Source organism: Rattus norvegicus, chromosome Y (genome assembly GCF_021556685.1).
Source record: "Rattus norvegicus strain SHRSP/BbbUtx chromosome Y, alternate assembly SHRSP_T2T, whole genome shotgun sequence".
NCBI lineage: Eukaryota > Metazoa > Chordata > Mammalia > Rodentia > Muridae > Rattus > Rattus norvegicus.
This window is the reverse complement of record NC_141555.1, coordinates 31,156,850-31,179,180: the sequence shown is the minus strand read 5'-3', so window position 1 is coordinate 31,179,180 and position 22,331 is coordinate 31,156,850. Positions and strand designations below refer to the sequence as shown.

General features: G+C 37.2%; 1 long non-coding RNA gene across 1 annotated transcript in view; it reads left to right on the top strand.

The window, feature by feature from the left end:
* Window positions 1-572: 572 nt before the first annotated feature.
* Window positions 573-22,331, top strand: part of LOC147998002 (uncharacterized) — a 33,566-nt gene continuing 11,807 nt past the window's right edge. The window contains exons 1-3 of the long non-coding RNA XR_015647303.1: window positions 573-637; window positions 5,232-5,291; window positions 20,185-20,268. This is a non-coding gene — a long non-coding RNA (uncharacterized LOC147998002). The remainder of the gene's footprint in view (window positions 638-5,231; window positions 5,292-20,184; window positions 20,269-22,331) is intronic.

Genomic DNA, 22,331 nt, shown 5'->3' with positions numbered 1-22,331 from the left:
TGTTGAAGGTTCACTGAAATCCAAAAGGAGGGAGCAAATCCTGGAATCTCATGCTACTTCCTTGTGTAAGGTCACATGGTATGTTGTGAAGTCATCAGTCTGGTGCTCATTTCTTTTTGGTTGAATATAGTTTTTAGGAGGCAATCAGGCTTAGGACACCCCCAACTTTTCTTGAATCATGGAATCTATATTCAGTTTCTTGCAGATTCAGCTAAAGATGTGTATATGCTAGACTGTGAAGTACCATTAGAAGATGAAGCAATGTAGGACCTCTTGAGCTATTGTAAGCAATTTAATTTTTTCTCAAATACTAGGGGAATTTGAATACTCAAAACAATTTCCTGTCACAGGGACATCAGCAACTCTTCTTTACTCGGGGGTACTCATCTATTCTTTCTTTGATTAAGGAGGTGTCATATGTTATCCCTGAAAGAAAGGTTACTTCATATCATTCTAGTTTGTCCAAAGGAAGTTTAGATATTAATTTAGGGTGAGGAAACCCACACTATTTCTTGATATTATGGACTGTGCCACAGATATGTTTCCTAATTTTTCCCTGGTTTCTCTGTCAGTTCAAGGTAAACTGGAGGTTCAATTGGGATGCAATGAAGAGCCCCTGACAAGCATATTCTTCAAAGTAAGATGAATATATTCCACTTTCTTTGAATAAGAAAATCTAGACATACCCTTAAAGTTGAACGTGGCTTAATACAAATTCTTCTGATAAAGAACATACAGAGAAGCAAATGAAATGAATTCTCATACAGATGTTTATTTTTTCTTAAGGAAACTTTAAATTAATATCCCCTGACAATGGTTTCTTCCGAGAATCCACCTCTATCCAGAGAATCTCAGTTCTATTCTTCTAAGAGGTCTTAATGTTTCCTTCTGACCTGGGTGGCCAGGCATACATAAATGTTTGAAGGAATGGCAGACCACATGGACATGATGTCCTCAGACATGTCAGTGCAAATCTGAGCCCTAACCTACGTTCTGCCTTTAAGGTTTGTAACATAAAATGGAGCAGTTTCATCTTTGTTGTCGATGATTATCCTGCTGCTTAACAGCTTGAGGAAAAGATAAATCCAGAGATTACCACCCAATATGTAAGAGCAAATTCCCTAATTTCTGGCAAGCACGCCTCATAGTCCCCAGACACATGGTTATTCTGGACTGTGAAAACAGTTGCACTTGACTCTCTTCTTCCAGTACCCAAGGTAAACCTTTGCCTGAAGGATTCTGTGACCTTTTCGCTCTTTCCAGTCCTCCTAAAATGTTCTCTCTGAATATTGGGCCCTTGAATTTCCAACAAAGTAGTTGTATACCTAACTGATCAGACATATTTTCAAAAGTGACTCCTTCTATAATCCAGGGACTCGACTCTACTCCGGTTTGAAGTCCCAGAGTCGAAGTTTGGAATCAGAGTATATAACCCTTGCAAACTGCAATCAGGCAAATCAATAGAAATGTAATAATTTCAACATTTCTGCTTAGATCTTAACAGCTGAACGAACCAGAAGGATTAACCTAGCCAGAAACAATTATCCAAAGCCTTTGGCAGAAGAAATATGTTCCTGTCTTTTCTCTTGCATTAACAGAAATTATGAATATATAAAACTCTGAATGAGAATTTGAAACTTATGATTACTGCTGGAAACTTTATCCACTGTATAAGGTACCAGGGACCTTTTCTGTTGACAGAAGTGTGTATGGCACCTATATACACTATGCCTGAAGAAATTTCTCTTCATTTTCAATAGTGCTTTAGAGTTTTCCTCTCTTACATGGGGTTCACTTTACCCAGTGTTAACTTACTCCTTCTTCTTATATTGTAGAGCATGTCAGTACTCGCCAAAGTACAGCATTGCCCTAGATCCTTTATGGTAAAGAGGCTTAAAACCTGCTTGAAGACTTACATGGCCCTTTTATATTCCTATTCCCATCAAGTGGTGTTGTCTTTTCTCCTTAAAGAGCTGCCAGACCAAGGGAGTGTTATACCACGCATCCTACATGAATGATCATCTAACATTCCCTGTCTTTCCAGTAGGATTGTGGGTCAATTTTCTACTTCAATCCACCCAGTAGATTTTAGACCCTCAGCTTCTGCAAATGGGGGCTTGGGAAATCAAATTCTATTGAAAGGGCTCTAAAAATTATTCCCAGTGCACATCAATTGTCTCAGACCTTCTCCCTGTGTACTATGGGAATTTTGGAGTACCTGTGGAACTAAAGAATCACTAGAGCTGCCCTTCGTCCTATGCCACAGAACACAGCTATTAAGAAAGTTTGCTTAAAACTAACCTCTTTATTCAAGGTATTCATACAACACATATGCAAACAATGGTATCTTATATTTCTCTGCTTCTAAATCCTAGTTCAGAAGACACAAAGCTAAATTGACTCTTATACTATGTGCCTTAAAGTAGGTCATTAAAATATACACCATTCCTATATTTTATTCACATATGTGTGTAGCTGAACACATTCATGAAGAAACATCACCGCTTCCTGAACCACTTATACTGTTGTTGTGACCATTGCCTGGACTAAAAGATATATAGGGTATACATATAGAGAACATACTTAGAAGTTACTGAGATAGAGGCAGAACATTTCTCCAAGACCCAGTGTAGCCGATAACCTTCCCCTGCTGACCATGGGTGAAGTGGATACTTCTTTTCTTCAAAATATGACTAGGGACCTCCACATTCTGAACCAATACATTCAGGACTTCACTTTTGCTGAAGATCTTCTCAGAACTTCCCATTCTGTGAATCTCTTCTCAGAACTCTACTGTTCTGATATACGTCCTAGACTCATTCCTCTTTGACGAGGCCCTGAGAACCACCCTGAATGATGATGTGACTCCTTCCCCATCAGTGTGGCCTTGGATCTTTCTCACCTCTTGATGGAGTACACTGCTTTTGACCAAAGGAAATTCACACATTCCTTTATTCACAAGGTGACATGAGACATGCTTTTCCAAAAAATAGTATGCCATACCTTGTATTCTAAAGCAGTCCCTCACGAATTTGAATTACCTCACATGGATATACTCTAAATAATAGAAATTCAAGGCTTTTACCTTTTACCATGGTGGATAGAGAAATATGTTCTTCCACTCGGGTTTGAGGTCCCAGTTCTTATATATAGAATCATTGATTGATGGAATCAATCCAATCACTAGAAATCAAGAGCACCCTTTGTTGCTGCCAATATATGGACATATTAAGACAAACTGAATGAGCAAAAGATCCAGAGACAGTCATGCAGGCTGTTTAAAAAAAGGCCTGGGATGTTACCTGCACTTCCCCATATTAAATACAAGATGTAAAATTCCTACCAACTAAAGAAGTATAGAAATTGAACGGCATTGTTGGGGAAAATCCTTTACCAAATCAGGTAATAATGACATTCATGTTTCACAGGATGTTTCATACTACCAACCCCAACTCCAAGGGTTTTCTAACACATACCTTTGCACAATCAGATCTCAAAGTTTTCTCTTTCTTAAAGGCGTCAAGATCTTCCTTTTTCCATCAATTACCTAAGTCATTGAACAGAATGTCAGACCTCCCTCTTACAACTGAGCCTACTCTACACATTCCCTGGTTGCCTTATGTCCTCTCAAGTACTCATATAAAGGAAAGACCCCCAAACTTTGATTATTTGAAAGTGGGCTCAATTCACTTCACTTCTGACGAAAGAGGCCCCATGGTCTCATCGAATACCTCTGTAGAAGCCAGAATCAGATTCAATAACATGCCGTTCAATGTAGTACAAAATGGGATCTTCATCCACAAAAACTATAGACATCCAGTTCCTGGCCAAGGGAGTATTGGTATGGATTGATGCTCACAGAGAAATCTCAGGTTTGGCTCCTATGGGCAAGTCTCATTGATTCCATCTATATTTGTGAGGAGTTTCAGTTGTAGCCTCTAGCTCTGGATGCCCCAAGAGCATCACTTAATTACAAGGACATCTTATACCTGATTTAACTTCATTTTTCTTAATTGCCAAACTTGACCAAGATTGCCAGGCAATCATAATTCCAATTTCCCAGTGGGACATCATAAGATTCTTGGTGTAGATCAGAGGGCAGAGTACAGATAGCTAAAATTAAAATATATGCAACCTTACTACAGAAGGTTGTCAGAAATGCAATTTTTCCATCTCTCATTTATGGATGTGTACACATGTACACTTATAAATATATACATCATATATACATATATACATCACATATATGTATATATGTATATATACATTATATATATATACATCATAGGTATACATATATACATCATATATACATACATATATGATATATATACATGTATAAATCTTATATATACATATACATATACATATACATATACGTACACGTACACGTACAGATACACATACACACACACACATATGTGTGTGTGTGTGTGTGTGTGTTTGTGTGTGTGTGTGTTTGTGTGTGTATCAATGGAGCATCACAGTTCAGACAATCACCCTGATAGAAGAGCATGCTGACTAATGGAAGCTGGAAAGAATAATTGGAAGAAAATTATGCAATACCATATGTTTTCCCACCACCAAAGGTGAGCTAGAATTTTTCCTTCTTCACAGTTAGGTGACTGGATCTTGGTAATTGGTTAAAAATGGCCAGGCACTTTCTTGTTTAGCAAAGCAGTTCAGGATGACTCCATAAGTTGCAGTTATGAACACAGGTTACTCAAACTGCACCTATTTCCAAGCCATCTCAAAACCATCCCCTTTAGATGAAGGGAAATCAGCACTTCACTTTGATTGGTAGCCTTCAGGTTTTTATTCTTTGACAAATAATACCTTACACCATCCCCTTCTGTCTAAGATCAGTTATAAGAATGACTATAGTTTACTATTGAGATCTCAGAATTTTTTTTTTTTTTGCCCAAGAGGACCAAGATTAAAGAGTCCTTAGAGCATACTCAACCTTCTAATAGGGATGTTTAGATCAAAGGTAACCCTCTAATAGGGAGCTTTAGATCATGTCCATCTAATTATGGCCACTAAGAAAATACAGATGTGACCAAAGGCACTTCACTTAATTATGATCTATGTTAGTAAATCGTGAAACTTTCATTATTTGTCCTATATACCATCCTTCATGCTTATAACCATCGTCGATGATTAGCTTCAAGAGGATTTAGAGAATGAAAATCATGACTGCTGAATAATACTAATGCTTGGATCCCTGACAGGCCTCCCATGGTGTAACTGAAGATACGATATGTGAAGTAGCCCTAGCTTGCCTGCTCAAGGTAGGCTTGAACACTCCATTATCCTTAAATAGGTTTGTCACTTTAAGCAGATTCTACGTTTCTTTAATATTCTACTCTTAAACGTCATTACTTTAGATCATCGATTTATGTCCAGTATATATCAAATGTACATTCTGTATATAAGAGTGTCCGATATCTGTCTTATAAGACTTACAATTCCTGAAGTCATCTCTGGCACCCAGGTCTCAAACTCCACTTCCACTCAAAAAGGTCCTCAGCAGCTAACCTATTTGACAAAGAATGATTCTGAACCATGCTACTTTTGATGAAAGATGTCACAAAATTAACACTTAATTGTGTCTCACATTCAAAACTTCCTCTAGGAGGGACATCAGAATGATACCTTTTGCTCCAGTTGTTCTCAAATTCACATCTTCTGTCCATGGGGTCTGTAATGTCACCGTTTCATAGAAGAACTTCAGTGTCTCTCCTTTTCCCTATGGGAGCATCAACACTCCACATCTACTCACAAGTATTTCACCTTTTTTCTCTGTATAGTGGACAAGAGCACTTTCACCAAAGGCCCACATTGGCCTGAAATATCTTCTTTTGCCCAAGGCGTACTCATGCCTGCACTCTCTTGTGGCCATCATTAGCACTTCTTCTCTTGATTTTGTGAGCCTGCTATATCCCAACTCTTTAGGATTACATACAAACTTATTTCTGCTACATGTATTCTGAGACATTCCTCCATGGAAGAAAGGGGTGTTGATCTTTTCTTGTCTGACAAAAGTCTTCAAAGCCCAAAGACAACTGCTGGAATGAAATGCAACCTATAGGACTGATGGAAGAATTGCTACCTGGACTTTCAAATGGCATGAAAATATATGGACATTCTAAATACTGAAAAAGAATAGTAAGCTGATCAAGCAATACTGGATCTTCCTCTGCTCCACGAGGTACTAACATTTTCTCCAGAATAAAATGTTTTTTCTTATAATTTTAGAAGTAGCCAGAGATTTTAAACTTCTAACAAACCGGTATACAATATCTCCTTTGCACATTTTCTCAGAATTCCCGATGATGTCCACGGTGCAATAACAACTTTTTCCCATGAAGTCTGGTATATTACCTTTTTGATGACTGACACAACAGTCCTACTTCTATGCAAGTTCCCTACCTCCACCATCTTACTGAGTAAGATTTAGACTTATACAATTAAGAGGACTCCAGAAGGCCAAGGAATTACGACACATTCCCCATATGCCAAATCCATTTCCTCTCTAAAATTTCTAAGTTTATTGTCCTGAGAAACACTGTTCTGACGAAGAGATCTCAGAGAAATCTGGACTGAGTTCTCAAACAAGAGTCTAAAAGCAAGCACAAATCAGACTACTGTCTTCATTGTGTTCCCTTACACAGAGGTGTCCTTTCACATGCAGAGGAATGTGTAGATGGACATATATTTGAATAAGATACTGAACCTAAGACTACTGCATTAGAGCCTCGTACAAGACTTCTAAGACTGTTGACTGCCTACCATGGATATTCAGGTGTGTATTCTTTACTGTGATTTTCAGTTTGGAGTTGCTGAAGTAGTGTGTGGCTGGAATGTTCTATAATTTCCAAGGTATCAATCAACCTTCAACTTCTGCTCAATAGTACTCCAGACATAAGAGGAAGAGAAGCTATGCACATTCCATAAAGTCCAGGGGATATCCTATTTCACCCTTATACTTTAAAACATCAAAAATCTATCACCTTTTCCTGGAGGGACAGCAAAAATTCCTCTTCTGCACACAGGGAAATTAGATATTCCTCCACCTATTCAAAGGAATCTGAGGATCCTCTTTTCATTTATATGATTTTTTAATTTAAGTTTCAAATATACCATTTCCTGGTTTCCTGTTCATACATCATCTATCTGCTCTCACTCCTTCTTCGATAATGGTGTTCCCATCCACATCATCCACCCGTCTAATCTTTCTCACCTTCCTTATATTAAGAGTCCACATTTGGAAGGATTAAGAGCTTTTCCTCCCCTTGTTGCCCAAAAAGGACATCTTGTGCTACATATACATCTACAGCCATGAGTCAATCCATGTATATACTTTGGGTGATGCTTTACTCCCTGGGGCCTTTCGTTGTTGGGCATTGTTGTCCTATGAGGTTGCAAGCCCCTTCAGGTCTTTCAACCGCTTCTCTAATTCCTGCAACTGGTGTTCCATTTTCAGATTAATGTTTTGCTGCCAGCATTCAACTATGAATTTGACCTGCTCTGGCTGTGTCTCTCAGGGACATCTATATCCAGTTCCAGTCAGCATGCACTTCTTAGCGTCAATAATCTTATATACTTTTGGTGACTGTATATATGTATATGAGCCACAGGTGGGGCATGAATTCCTTCAGTCTCTACTTCTACCTTTGCCTCCACATAAACTCCCGTGAATGTTTTTTGTTCCGCCGTTTAAGAAGGAGTGAAGCTTGCATAATTTGATCATTCTTCTTGAACATCATGTGGTCTGTGGATTATATCTTGCCGAATTCGAACTTTTGGGCTAAAATGCACTTATCAGAGAGTGCATACTATGTGTCCTTTTCTGTGATTGGGTTACCTCACTAAGGGTGACGCTTTCTAGGTCAATCCATTTTCTTATGAGTTTCATGAATTCATTGATTTTAATGTGGAGTAGTAGAACATTGTACAGATGTATCACATTTTATGTATCCATTCATCAGTTGAAGAGCATCTTGATTCTTTCCAGTTCCTGGCTATTATAAATAATAATGCTGTGAGCATAGTGGAGCATGTGTCTTTGTTGTATGTTGCACCATCTTTTGTGTGTATGCAGAGTACAGGTACAGCTGGGTCCTCAGTTAGGGCATTATCCAATTTTCTCAGGAAACTTCAGAATGATTTCCAGAGTTATCATACAGGTTTGCAATCCCTCCAATAATGGAGCAGTGTTCCTCTTTCTCCATAACCTCACCAACATCTGTTGTCACCTGAGTTTTTGAACTTAGCCATTCTGACTGCCGTGAGGTGGAACCTCGGGACTATTTTTATTTTTATTTCCTTGATGACTAAGGATGTTGAACATTTCTTGACACACTTCTCAGCTATTTGTTATTCCTTAGTTGAGAATTCTCTGTTTAGCTCTGCACCCCATTTTTCATAGGATTATTTGGCTCTCTGGTGTCTAACTTCTTGAGTTATTTGTATATTTTGGATATTAACTCTGTATCAGGTGTAGGATTGATAAAGATCTTTTCCCAATCATTTGTTTGCTGTTTTCTCCTAATAACAGTGTCCTTTGACTTACAGAATCTTTGCAGTTTTACGAAGTCTCATTTCTGATTCTTGATCTTACAGTACAAACCAGTGGTGTTTAGTTCAGGAAATTTTTCCCAGTGCCCATGTGATCAAGATTCTTCTCTACTTATAGTTTCAGTTTATTGGGTTTGATGTAGAGGTTTTTGATCCACTCAGACTTAAGGTTTGATTAGACCAATAAAAATGAATCGATTTGCATACTTCTACATGCTGCCCTCCACTTGTTGAAAATCCTAATTTTTTTTTCATTGGATGGTTTTGGCCTCTTTGTCAAATATCAAGTGACCATTGATGTGTGTGTTTGTTTTGGGGTCTTCAATTCTATTCCACTTATCAACATTCCTAGATCTGTACAAATACAACTTTTTTTTTGTCATTGATTTTTTTTAATCACTATTGCCCTGTAATACTGCTTGAGGTAAGGAATGGTGATTCTCCCAGAGGTTCTTTTATTGTTGAGTACAGCATATGTATGTGGTGCCATCACTTTTATTAAATTCTAAAAAGTCTTTAATCTTTCTTTATTTCTTGCTTGACAAGTTATCTTTGAGTGGAGCACTGTTCAACTTACAGGTATGTGTGGGCTCGCTGATGTTTTGTGGATATTGAAGATCAGCCTTTGTTTGTCACGGTTTGATTGGATAAATGGACATATTTCAGTTTTCTTAGATCTGTTGAGGCCTGTTTTGTGACTTGTTATATGATTAGTTTTGGAAAAAATACTATGAGATGCTGGGAAGAAGGCATATTATTTTATTTTAGGATGAAATATTCTATAAATATATGTAATGTCCATTTTGTTCACAACTTCTGTTAGTTTGTCTAGATCTTTGTTTAATTTCTATTTCCATGATCTGTCCATTGAAGAGAACGTGGTGTTGAAATCTCCCACTCTTATTATGTGAGGAACATTGGGTGCTTTGAGCTTTAGTAAGGTATCCTTTAGGAATGCAGTTGCCCATGTATTTGGAGCAAAAATATTTAGGAGTGAGAGTTCCTATTGCTGTGATAATCTTTTGATAAATATGAAATTTCCTTCCTCACCTGTTTGGAAAACTTTTGGTTGATAATCGATTATATTCCATAGTAGAATGGCAAATCCAGCTTCCGTCTATCAGACCATTTGCTTCAAAATTTGTTTTCTAGCCTAATACTCTCAGGTAGTGTCTGTCTTTGTCTCTAAGTTGTGTTTTTTACATGCAACAAAATGCTGGGTACTCTTTATGTATCCATTCATTTAGTCTATGTCTTTCTATTGGGGAATTCACTCCACTGTTGTTAAAATATATTAAGGAATAGTGATTGTTGCTTCTGTCATTTTTGTTGTTAGAGGTAGAATCATGTTTGTGTGTCTCTTTTCTTTTGGTTTCATAGCAAGATTAGTTTGTTGCTTTTTATAGTGTGTAGTCTCCCTCCTTGTGTTAGAGTTTTCTACCTATTATCTTTCGTAGGGCTGGATTTGTAGAAAGATACTGTATAAATTTCGTTCTGTCATGGAATATCTTCGTTATTCCATATGTGTTAATTGAGAATTTTCCTGGCAATAGTAGACTAGAATGGCTTTTGTGTTCTTTTATGGTCTAGAGTATATCATTGCAGGATCTTCTGACTTTCATAGTATCTGGTGAGAAATATTGTGTAATTCTCATAGGTCTGACTTTATATGTTACTTGACCTTTTTCCCTTATTGCCTTTAAACTTCTTTCTTTATTTTGTGCATTTAGTGTTTTGACTATCATGCGATGTGAGGAATTTCTTTTCTGGTAAGATCTACTTAGAGCTCTTTTGGCTTCTGGCATGTTTTTCGGCATCTCTGTCTTTAGGTTGGGGAAGATTTCTTCAAATTTTTTTGAAGATATATACTGGCCCTATAAGTTGGGATTCTTCACTCTCTTTTATACTTCTTATTCTAACACTCGATCTTCTCATTGTGTCCTTGAGTCCAAACAACAGGTAACTTGGAGCAGAAAAGATGGTCTTATCTCTGCCTTCAAGTGTGTAGGCACTCTTACCAACTGGTTTTCAGCTCTCAGCACAGCCAGAAAACAAAAAAGTCCTTCAGCTGAATTCTCCTAGTTCCCTGTGTAAATATTGTGTACCTCCTTCAAATGATAAACTCTGAAAGCCTTATTTTATCCAAAATAGTTTTGGTGCATATGTGTGTGTGTGTGTGTGTGTGTGTGTGTGTGTGTGTGTGTGTGTGTCACATGTCCAGCAGACTCTGAATGGTCATTCCTTCAGTCTCCAAAGAACAATATCTCCCTACCCCTCTTATGTATATTTTATTTACTCTTTCAAGGAAGGAGTGAATCATCAGGATTTTGGTCCTCCTTCTTGAGTTTTGTGTGGTCTGTGCCTTGTATCATAGTTAACTTGAGCATTTGCACTGATATCCAATTAAAAATGAGTGCATACTTTGTTTTTCTGTAATTGAGTAACCACCCTCTGGATGATATTTTCTAGGTGCATCCATTTGCCTATGAATTTCATGAACTCATTATTTTTGATAAATGAATACTAGTCCATTGTGTAAATATAGGCCATTTTCTGTATCCATTCTTCTCGTGTAGCACATCTGGGTTAATTCCAGTTTCTGGATATTATGAATAAGGCTGCTATGAACATAGTTTAACATTTGTCTTTGTTGTATGTTGGAGCATCTTTTGGGTATATGCCCAGGGGAGGTATAGTTGGGTCTTCAGCAAGTGCAATGACCAATTTTTGAGGAAACTCAGGTCTGATTTTCAGGGAGGTTGTACCAATTTGCAATCCCAACAACAATGGAGGAGTGTTCCTCTTTCTCCACATCCTTTACAGCATCTGCTGTCACCTGAGTCTTTGATCTTAGCCATTCTGACTGATGTGAGATAGAATCACAGGGTTGTTTTGATTTGCATTTCCTTTATGACTAAGTAGGTTATACATAAACCAAATCGTTCTAAGATATGATGTTACCCTAACTGTTGTTCTGTATATAGCTGTGTGCCAATTGAACATTTCTATCTCCTTCTTCAAAGTTCAAGTCAAATCACATCAAGGAAATCCACACACAATCACATATGCAGAAGCCAATAGAAGGGGCAGTGTCAGAAAGTGCCTAGAACACATATGCACAGGAGAAAATTTTCAGAACAGTACACCAAAGGCTCTAAGATCACCAGTCAATTTACAAAATCCCATCATTCTGAAAACTTTCTTTAAAGCCAAGTACACTACCAATAGGAAAACAACAACCTACACATTTGGAAAAGAGTTTTACGAACCCTACATTTGAGAGAGTGCCAAAATTAAAAATATAAGAACTCAGAAAGGTAAACTCCCACACAACAAAGAACCCAACTTTTAAACTGGATTAGAGAGCTAACCAAGAATTCTCAACTGAGGTATCTCAATAGGTGAAAAACATATCGAGAAATGTTTAACATCCTTAGTTCACATAAAGGCAAATCAAAATGAACATAAGAGTCTTCCTTAAAACAATCAGATTGGCTAAGACAAAAAACTAATGCAGTAGCAGAGTGGGCTAGGATGTAGAGAAAGTGGAACACTCCTCCACTGCTTGCGGGATTAGTAGCTGATAGCCACTTTGGATATCATCAGTGTGGAGGTCCAGAGAAAATTGCAAATAGCTTTACTTGAAAACCCAGCTTTACCACTCACTTCAACACATATACTCAAACTTGATCCACACATAACGTGGACATGTGGTTGAAGATATTCACAGCAGTCTTACTTATAACAGTCGAATGCTGGAAAGAACCATGATATACCTCATCTCCACTCAGGAATAAATACAGAAAGTTTGCTATATGTAAACAATGGAACATTACTTAGGTATTAAATATGAGGACACCAAGAACTCTGTAGACAAATGATGGAACATGAAAATAGTGAAGTAACAGAAATCGAAAAGGACATAACATGGGATGGACTTAGTGACTAGTAGATGTTAGCCCTGCTAACAGAATACCCACTATACAAATCTTTTATAACATGAAGGGTAACATGTGAGAAGGCCAAATGGCGGATACTTGGAACCCACTTAGAAGGGAGAACAAAATAATCATGGAATGCAGTGGAGTGGAAGAATCTAGCTAGATGTGGAAAATGATGGATAAAGTGGTGGGAGTTGCACCAATTAAAAGAGACAGGAGAGAAATTCAGAGGAAACGTGGAGTAAATAACAATAAGCGTCAGTGGTGGGTGGTGAACTTGGGTATCCCCAGGAAAATCCCAGATGCCAGGGATGCAAGTGTATCCCAGAAACTTACTGTGATGGTGGTAGTTTAAATACCGAGCAGGAAAATAGATAGAACAACTAGAGACTTCCTCCTGTAGCTAGACATGCCCCCCAGTGAAGGGGTGGTGCTGCCCACACAGCTCACATTTTTTTTTACCTATAAATCTCCAATCTAAAAAATGTAAATACAAAAATGGAGCAGAGACTGAAGGAAAGGCAATCCAGAGACCACCCGACCAGACTAACAATTTCCTCCAGAGACTCCAAATCCTCAGACTATTCCTGAGGTCAAGATGTGCTCGCAGATAAGAGCCTAATACGTCTGTCCTCCGTGGGGCTCTGCCATCACCTGACCGTGACAGATGCAGAAACACCTAAGCATTTGACAGCACCTGACAGCCACAAAGGAAGAGATAGGGGAATGACTTAAGGATCTGGAGGGATTTGGAACCCAATATGAAGAACAACAGTATCAATTAAGCTTACCCTTCAGAGGTTCAGGAAATTTTCCACCTTCTAGTATATGCTTTGGCCAGTCCAAGACTTCTGCTACATAGATACCAGAGCATATGGGGAAGACAACTGCCTCAACTGCCATATCTGGGAAGGGAAGCAATTGGTCCTGTGGAGATGTCATATCAAAGAGAAGGGGGATGTTAGAGGGCAAAAGTCGAAGTGGGGAGCACCATATTAGAAAAATGATGATCAGAATAGCTTAGGGAATTTAAGAAAGAAAAACCAGTTTGGGAAATGACATTTGAAATGTAAACAAATAAATATATTATTTTATACATATAATGTGTATAATATAACGCATTTATGTTTACAACAGAGATATTCACATCTGTCTCCTTAAGGACTATATATTTCATTTTCTGTACTATAGGTTTGTTGAGAGTTGAAATCCATAATTTTCGTGAGTTTCTTACTATTGAAAATCACATAGATACACCCAATCAATGTTTTATCTCCTGTCCTTATAGCTATAAATCTTTAGTTACCACTACAAAAAAATATTTTTTATTTCTGTTGCATTGGGATTCCTTTCCATGCCTCAAATGTTTCCCAACTTAACTGTACATCTCTATATTCCCTCCATTGTCATCCTCTTCCCTCTTTCTTCACGTTTGACATTCCTGTTCTTGACAGTGTTCCTCTGCAATCCATAAGTTCATTTGTACGTCCCAAAGTGAGGACAGTCTGGACCGCATCCCTTGAATTTACACTAAACTAATCAAACCGAAATAGTGTGGAGAATTAACATTCAGATTAAAGTGAAAATGTCTCCCATTTTTCTTTTTTGATCTGGATTATCTCATCTATGATGACTTTCACAAGATCCATTCATTGTCCTGAAAATTACATGCTTTCCTTTTTCAATCTGTAAAAGAACCACATTTTCTTTATGCATTCATTTGTAAAGGAACAACTTGAATATTTCTAATTATTCAAGGGTCTCTATACTAGGATGAATCAAAATTTGGATATATTTTCCTCGAGTTATATCTTTAGGCGCATCCATTTCCGGATTCCTGAAGAAACATCATACTGATTTCCAAAGGTGCTGTAGAAGTTTGCATTCCAACCAGGAGAATAGTAATGTTCCCCTCTCTCCATAACACAGCAAACATAAGTTGACTCATGTGTTATAAAACTAAAATTTCTGAAAGGGAGGAAAAAATTCTCAGAATAATTTTGTTTTGCATTTCTGTATTGTATAAGTATGATAAATATTTCATTTTCGATTCTTAGTCACTTGAGTTTCTTCACTTTTGAATATTTTGTTTAGATATGTAGCCTAATTTAATTTAGTTTCTTGATATATAGTGTTTTAGTTTTTCTAATATTATTTATAGAAGCACGTTTTTGAACATGTACATGGAAATAATGCTTACTATTTTTCAAAATAGCCACTTTAAAATCATTAAGATCAAATTACATAATGCACTCATTAAACTCACAGAATTGGCAGATCTGTTTTAACCAACTGAAATCATAAGGTCGCTGTATGAAATATCCCTATATAATAAAACATTTTCTACATACATTATACTGAGGAATATAGTTTATATATTTTACTCTTTGAGAATTTCCACCAATGAATGTTGATGATAATTTTCCATTTATTTTTTCCACATCACTCTATTTCTTTGAATCCTTCCTGTGTATATCTTCTACATTAAAGTACTGTTTAATAACTCTATGATAAACCCTTACAAATAATTTTCAATCCTCCAACTGAAGATACTAACTGTCCATAGTATGTCAGATAGGTATAGCAGTTTTCAGGCCTTTTCCCTGCATTCTTCCCTGTTGACTGGTTTGAAGCTGTGCAGGAAACAACAGCTGCTATGTGACATGAGGGCAATACTTCTTGTATCCAGAAGACACGCTTTATGTCTGATCCCTCCCACAATTTTCTACACCTAAAGTCTCTTTTCACCTTGTTTCAGAATGGCTTTTTGGCCTTGCGGAAGGTGTATAACATGTATATCCAACTCATCATGGCTGAAATCAGTAAAATGTAGACAACTATATAATGAATGAAAGGAAGGGGTCACTCTTGGAAAGTATTAACAAGATCGTCATAACCTCTGGCCATGTTAGGTAATGAAAGGTTTGAATTAATAAAATGAAAGAGAATATAGGAAACATGGAGAAAACACAAATTATTTAGATTTACAGTCCCAAATCTAGAATATTTTTTAAAGCATTCGTGATTTACTGTGGGGAGCTGGCGTAGTGGCAATCCCAAGATGGAGTCCGGGAGTGCTGCCACGTCTCACGAATAGCACCTGAACTTAAGCCCAGCCCCATTGTGAGAACTGCGCAGGTGCACCATAACATTATATGACGTGGACCTATGAACAGAGGTTACACAGACTGGTGAGGTAGTTGAGGGAGGATATAAGGGAGTGGCCTCGGGGGCTGGATGGAGGCATTGTTCCTGCTTGCAGACAAAAGGGTTCCTGAATAAACTGCTTGGAGAAGAACGTGTGGTGTTGCTCCTTTCCTGCTGGTCGGGGTTGGAAGTGAGAGTATATACTAGATGTATTGGGTATAGCAATATTAAATCAGCTCACTTTGCATAATTAAAACAGCTCTATATAAATAATTGCATAGAATCAGGTATTTAATTTCTCCCACCTCAAATATCATAGATTCACATGTATTCAGTTGAAAAGAAATGAATATACATTTAAATAGCATTTAAATTGTTTAGGACTATTTCATAAAGTAGACAAAAGGATTTAATACAATAAAATTCTATTTTGAATCTGGTATTATCTAACAATGATAGAGAAAATAAGGAGAGAGAGTGAGACAGGGGGACAATCTGGCAAAAGGGAAGGTAATGAGAGAGGGAGAAAGAGGTACGGACCACTGACACAAAGAGAGGAAGAGGGAGTATTTTATACACTAATTTAAACCTATACACACATATTCTCAATAAAATACTTGTGAACAGATTCAAGTCAACATTAAAAATAATCTTCTACCAGATAAGCTTTCTTCAAATCCCACACATACAAGAGAGAAAAATTTAAAGCAGGTCCACTACAAGCAACAAGAAGACAAGGATATACACTGGTTTCACAACTATGTATTACAGTATTTGGAATTTTAGCTGGAGGAATATGACAACCGAAGAAGATCCAGGGAATACAAATGAAAAATTAAGAAATCAAAATGTTCTCGTTTGCAGATGTCATGACACCATTTTAAAAACTCTAAAAATGTATCAGTCTCTTAAGACTGAAAAATACGGTCATAAAATCAGAATATCATACGAACACACAAAATTCCTTAGCCTTCCTTTATGGCAATCCAAACCATACTTTGAGGAAATATGGGTCAAATTCCCCTCACAATAATCTGAATATATAAAATAAAATATTGTGGATGAAAATATTAAAAATGCAAAGACCACTATGAATTAGCTAGACGTGCTCCTGAATAGAGACAATTGTTCTTTAAAAGTTTACGTTTCTTAAAGCTGAAAATATATTCACAATTCAAAGTGAAAACTCAAAACACGTTATCGTTTTTGTTTTCCAATTTCAAACCATGGGAGAGAAATCAGGGAAGTATTCCACTTGAAACACTCTTAAAATATATAACAAAATACCCTGAATTCGCATAGTTATAAAGCATACTATGAGAAGACATACGAAGTAACCATGATCCATCCAGAAAACATATAAGAACATTCCAGCTGATGTTCTGAAGGACCTTAAAAACTTGAATAAATCAAACTTTTATAGTTTTAAGAATAAGTAGATAGTGTAATAATGTCAATTTTTGATTAATTAATAAAGGAAGGCTAAGGAATTTTGTGTGTTCGTATGATATTCTGATTTTATGACCGTATTTTTTCAGTCTTAAGAGACTGATACATTTTTAGAGTTTTTAAAATGGTGTCATGACATCTGCAAACGAGAACATTTTGATTTCTTAATTTTTCATTTGTATTCCCTGGATCTTCTTCGGTTATCATATTCCTCTAGCTAAAATTCCAAATACTGTAATACATAGTTGTGAAACCAGTGTATATTCTTGTCTTCTTGCTGCTTGTAGTGGACCTGCTTTAAATTTTTCTCTCTTGTATGTCTGGGATTTGAAGAAAGCTTATCTGGTAGAAGATTATTATTAGAAATAAAATCTCCTCTTCTGGAGATTGCAGATTAGCCTCAGGAAATGGTTTTTGGCTGGCAGCACCATTGACAAAACAGTGTTTTGGTGGAGGATTTTCCATCAAAAAACTTAGCTTTACCACAGAGGCTAGGTCCAAAATACAAATGATAGTCAGTCAACAGTTTGCCATATCTTGTTATCCAAAGAAAAGGAACAGTTGATTTAGTCATGATTCGGTGATGACTCTAATTCATTTCAGAATCATAGATATTGTCAGCATATATAAAACCAAAAGACCCATTGTCAAACAGCAGTATTCTCCGCATTGCCCACAGTCACCATAGTAATACCAGTGGTGAGCTCTACAGTATGGTTTGTTTCTGTTTCCTGTTTTTGCAGCTTATAAACCTTGTTTCTTTGACCCACAGAGAAGTTTCAAATAAAATAATGAAAAAAAATTTGAATTGAAACTATTGGTCGCTTGTAGTTGTAGTTAAAAATGAGGACCTCAAGCAATCTTCACTTGGTCCTCTTCTTTTAGGATTGGGGTTGATTCGCTTTTGCTTTTGCTTTTAGTTTCATTTTGGTGATTTTTTTTTGTTTTATTATGTTTTCTTTTTCTTTTTGTTCTTTTCTACATGCAGAGATCAAGAAGTGGTCAGAAGAATTTCAAGTACAAATTCAGATGGCTGGAAAGAGCCCAGTCTCTCTAACAGGTCCACATTGTTTGCTGTACTAGGGATTTTTCTCTTGCCTTTAATATTGCCCATTTCCACTTTTTGGATGCTTTTATCCTGGCATAATTAATACTACATGTATATTATAATTATTTGAATTTCAACTCTGAAATTCTAACTCCTCTATCTCCCACACAAAACCAGAGACATGGATTGAGTCTTGTTTGGTCACGTTTTGATTCTTAGATCGGGAATCTTCCTGCAAACACTGAAGGTCCTGTTCCCAAATTGATTCTCTATAGTTCAATAAAGATGCTCTTGGCCAACCAGTTGTGAGGATATCTAGTATTCCTGCAAACAGGCTAGTAGACACAAGGGTGGAGAAAGGATTTAAGGGTGGAGTAAGAGCTACCAGTCATGTGAGATCTAGTATGGAGTGGCCATTGGTGTAGCAGGCAGGATGTTAGAAACACATTAAGATAAGCTCATATTTGGGGTGCTGCGCTATGACCAATGAAACTGAGCAATTGAGCTAGGGCTCATTTAGAGGTGTTGAGGAGGGAGTAAAAAGGACAGCTTGCTATTTGTTAGAGGCTTAAAAAAACTTGACAATAGAGCTAAAGCACATCAAAAGTTCCTCAGCGTATGTGGCTTTCAAGTGCATTCTAAGGGAACCTGATCAGCTCTGTTAGCTTGGTCTTCCTGGAGCTTACACTGAGGCAATAGGAAAAACCTTCTGCAGAGTCTTATGAGAGCAATCCATGACCACAATGAGCGTGTCCAAATTGACCTTGACCATGAGAGTTAGAGCTGACCCACATGTATCTTTTGATTATAACCATTTCTTCTATGTGTTCTTTTAGTGTTCTATTTGCTCAAAACTATTAGTGAAGAGGGTAAAATGATTCTAAAGGCTATTCTTGTTTGTCAACTATTCATCTGAGATTATTTAATCCCCAATGATAGAGGGAATATGTGAAGAATTTCTTAATAATATAAGGTCAATGTCAAATGTGCTTCTTATATGGATCTTTGGAGTAGGATTTTGCATCTTTACCCTAGAATTTTATCAAGATCTATTCTTTATATTTATTTTTTCAGGCATCTGCAGATACATCCCTTTGAAAAATGAATCCTTCTCACTAGAGACCATAGAGAGAACCTGCATTTCAATGATAATTAAATGTCATTTCAAGACATCAAATCAAAATATCAAAGTGAGAATGGAATAAATTTATTAGGACAGTGTTTTGCGAACAACTTCTTTCACAAACAGCCTTGGAAGGAGAGTTCTGAAATTTTGCATTTTATATTTGACTTTGCTCGTACTCTGACACAATCAGCTCAGAGCTGTTTGGGACTTTATGGGCAATTAAACGCGACAAACAGAGCTGAATGCATCATATACTCTGCCGTCTGTGTTAATATGGCTACAGTGAAGAACAACCATGCTAAAGCTATTCATCTGTTTCTCAAACAACATCCTCATACAAGTGTGGACTTCTGTGGGTTGTTGGATGAATAGGTTAAACACTGGCTGAGAGTTGCCAAGGCAGATGTGGGATGGTACATGCTTGGGGCATGAAAGGCCTGTGTGTAGATCATAAACAACTTCATAATTTTCATTGCTTTAATAATTACTAGGAAGTGGACTTCTGTAAAATGACTTCAGAAGACCAGCATGGTAGGCAAACAGTAACTGATTCCCTGGAGATTTAAATGATCTGGCTTGTGAAACATGGACTTAGAAGTAGAGACATGTCAGAACATGAAGACTGGAAAATCAAACCTCTGTTGCCTCTTAAGTTTCCCTACCCCATGGTTTGAGGCAAACAGCAACAGATTTTTTTGCACTGAGGAATAGAATAAAAGCGAATTTGTTCTAAATCCCAATCCTATGAAAATACTGAAGTCATCTGTGACGCACTTCAACTCTCAGCATGGTTGAATGTCTGCTGTCAGCATGGGCTTTTACAGCCATCCCTTTTATAAATGCAGAGCTCCAAACTGCTTCAGCAACATCATTATATCCTCTTTCTGTTGCAGGGAGATTAGATCACTGTGACTACCTATGCAGTCTTTCTCTACCTTTAAAGATCCAAGGAACTATTCTCACTCCAGTGACCTGTTGTAAGTAATCTTGAATCGCATTGTTGTTGTTAGTAGATCTAATATCTTCGAATCCCAGAAGACCATGTGTCCAAAAAAGTTGATTGAGGAAGTCTTGGGTGTTTCTGTAGTAGGGGCAGGTGTGATTGATGAACAGGTCTGCCTTCCCAGACTAGATCTTGCAGTTCACATACACCTGAGCCATTCTGACAGCGTGCAGCTTCCCAGAAATGAATGTTCAGTTGAAGATACTGGTCTGTTTGAGAATGGCAATCCCAGTCTATTCTTAACTATGCCTTTTATTTGAATCCCCATAGAAAACATGGAAGAATGAAGCTTTTACTTTTTCATGTTTGCACTCACAATGCTACCAAACCCTCACATACATTAGAACCTGCATACTGAAAATTTATCCATATACTTATGACCAGATGAGACACCAAGCCTTTTGGACTAATAAACTAATGGATTCTAGGAGTTTACAAATAGTCAGCCATTGTTAAATTATGTGGTCCATAGTCTGTGATCATTTTGAACAATCAGATTCCTCTATACAGAGAGATTCATCCTTTACTATCTGTTGGGAACACCAACTACTACACCAGGTATCTAGAGACGACCTTTTATGGCAGTTTGTCTCTAGTAAGAGTTTCAGCTCAGTTACAAATTTCCAATGGACACATTCCCGTATTCTGACTTTCAAAGGATGCTTTGATACAGCCCTTCTTATTTTCTATAGTTCTTGGCAACAGAATTAAAATATCAATTGTAATCTATCAATGAAATGCACCCTAATTTATTTGCATTAGTGCATAAGAGAGAAGGATTATAGGATGAACAAGAATTGAAAAACAAGATGTCCTTCCTTCTGAGGACCAAGACCAGGAAATCTGAACTACATAGAAATCTGAGACAAGTTGTCTGAAGTTTGTTCTTTCCTTCAATCATGGATCTCCTAGTGAAGGAGCTCAGGTCTCATGAGTTGGCAAAAAATAACTTTATTGCTGAGCCAGGTCAACTGCTGAATACCTCTTTCATGGACCTGAAGAAACTCTGTATTCATCCTGCTATAATGTGTATATATCTATGTATCATTCATAGAATGGACACTTTACTGTTTGTTTGAAAGCAACAGATTGTCCCTGAAGAGACACTAATTTCTTCTTTCGCACATTATTTCACAGGCTGATGGTGGGTCTCATAAGTTTATTCTGGAAGTTGCTTTACAATAATCATTCTCTGATCTGGAAGAGACCCTTTTTAATGTTATGAGATCTGTTAGAACCATATCAACCATCATTTTCCATTCCCAGTTTAGTACTGAATCATTCTAAACTAAAGGTCTGTGGTCTCTGATAAAGGCAGCATCTCCCCAGACTAGTATTAATATTGCTCTTGGCACCGCATTTATGATACATCAATGTGATTTCCTTACCATTTTCATCCCCAGGAGAGTTTTTCAATTCTTCATTTCATCTGATGGGTCTAATCTACATCGTCACCCAGGATGATATTTGAGAGTTTTGCTAAAAAAAATTAAAAAAAAGAAAGAAAGAAAAGAAAGGAAAAATGCAAGCTTATCTCACCAATTGACTCAGAAAACTTAAGTGTTAGTCAGTGGAAATACTAGTGGAAAGATTGAGATGATGAAGTCTCAACTAGAAGGACTTCTCTCTCCCAGATATTAGTGTAAGAAACAAACTGCACTATTGGTATTCAAAGCATGGAGGAGTTTGCTCTGAGCAGAGGACACAATACTTTTCTCTCCCTTATTATTTAGGACCTTTTTATATTTTACGAAAAGAATTAATGCCATGAGCTCTCAGGAAAACATCTGTGACCATCCAAATACTGGGCTTTTGGAGTAAGGAAATGAATGATATAAAATCTCTGACTTCCAGCGGCATAAGAACTGTGAAGTCCAGATGTTTCGGAGAGGCTCACAGCTCTTGATTCCCATATGTGTAAGGCTCAGATCCAATCTATCTCTTCAGTGATCCTACTCAACCCCTACCAAGGATTCACTGAGATTTCCCAAGGACCACATATTTCTTCCTTTTTTTGACACCAAGTCAGAAGACCAG